This window comes from Oncorhynchus masou, chromosome 29 (assembly GCF_036934945.1).
Source record: "Oncorhynchus masou masou isolate Uvic2021 chromosome 29, UVic_Omas_1.1, whole genome shotgun sequence".
Taxonomy (NCBI): Eukaryota; Metazoa; Chordata; class Actinopteri; order Salmoniformes; family Salmonidae; genus Oncorhynchus; species Oncorhynchus masou.
Window position 1 is genome coordinate 7152144 of NC_088240.1, and position 1611 is coordinate 7153754.

Consider the following 1611-nt stretch of genomic DNA (forward strand, 5'->3'; position numbering starts at 1 on the left):
ACGGTTCTTGTTGCCCTTGGGAACAGACTCTATGGAACCTAGAGCTGTTTCAGCTAGCGGCTGGGTTAAACTCCACTTAGACCTCTCTGTTTCAGCTAGCGGCTGGGTTAAACTCCACTTAGACCTCTCTGTTTCAGAAACTCCACTTAGACCTCTCTGTTTCAGCTAGCGGCTGGGTTAAACTCCACTTAGACCTCTCTGTTTCAGCTAGCGGCTGGGTTAAACTCCACTTAGACCTCTCTGTTTCAGCTAGCGGCTGGGTTAAGACCTGTTTCTCTGTTTCAGCTAGCGGCTGGGTTAAACTCCACTTAGACCTCTCTGTTTCAGCTAGCGGCTGGGTTAAACTCCACTTAGACCTCTCTGTTTCAGCTAGCGGCTGGGTTAAACTCCATTTAGACCTCTCTGTTTCAGCTAGCGGCTGGGTTAAACTCCACTTAGACCTGGGCTTCTCTTATCTTTACCTTTCGTCCGTGTAGCTGAAACTGCAGCAGCAAGGCATGGTGGGATTTCTTATTGCCTGTATTTCTGGTTCACCAACACATCTCGGTGTTGTAAAGGCCAATCTATGGAAAGTCAGTCCTTGCTACTATTACAACCATACTGAAAGGGATACAGCTTCTATCTCTCTCTTTCACCCCCTCTGCCAGCGCATCTCTCTCCCTCTCTGTGATCTGACTGCTTGACTGGGTAGAGGGACAGTGGGGGGTTAAAAGTGCTGCTCTATCATTCATTTAGGTCCTCCACCCTTCCCAGAAGCCACCTGGTGAGCCCTGACCACTCAGAGGGAGTAGAAAGAGCAGCATGTCCCCCGATGCGACGGAACACAAATAAAACCCCTCCACATGGTCTAGCCCTCTCTAAGTCCTACTCTCTGCTCTCTCAGTGCTGGGCTGCAGTGTGTATGTGTGTGTGTGTACGTGTGCGTGTGTGTCCTACGCTGCTCTTAATGCGTGTGCGCGTGCGTGTGCGTGTGCGCATGCGTGTGTGTGTATGTGTGTGTGTGTGTGTGTGTGTGTGTGCGTGTGCATGTGTTTTTCACATGTGTCTGTGTGTATTTGAAAGTCACGTACACCAGCACGACATGAGCTGCGACAAAACCACGTTACCAAAAAAATAAAAAATAATCTGCAAGTTGAACAATACCAGGAATGAACCAACAATAATGAAGCTATAAAAAGGAATCGTGTTTTTTTTCTTCTTCTCCAAAACCTTTTTTCAAGTAACCACGGTAATGATTGATGATGCAATGAAGGAAAAGGTGTGGTCGGAACGATGAGGGAATTATGGGTCGTAACGAGCACGAGGGTCTGAACCGTTCACGGTGACTGACAGTGGGTGAGTACGTGGGTGAGTACGTGGGTGCGTGGGTGATAGGTTGGTGTCCGTGTGTCATTCGGGATTGTCCCAGAGTGGATATTTCCACAAAGTGTCTCATGGGCAGAGGGACGAACTGCCATTAGTGACATGAGTTCATGGTCCGCCCCTTCTCTCCTTTTCCTCTCTCCTTCTCCCTCCATTGTCTCTTTCCCTCTCTTTCCCAGCAGTAGTCTCTTTTGGGGAGAATCGCAGAGCAGGAACTCCAGGGAGGTTTGGGTCAAACTCCTCTGTTCC

General features: G+C 49.0%; 1 protein-coding gene across 1 annotated transcript in view; it reads right to left on the reverse strand.

Moving 5' to 3' along the window:
* Nucleotides 1–279: 279 nt before the first annotated feature.
* The window catches only part of LOC135518938 (ephrin-B2a-like), a 51655-nt gene continuing 50323 nt past the window's right edge, over nt 280–1611 (reverse strand). Inside the window, exon 5 of the mRNA XM_064943906.1 lies at nt 280–1611. This exon is cut by the window's right edge and continues 716 nt beyond it. The gene's annotated coding sequence lies outside the window, so the exon portion shown is untranslated.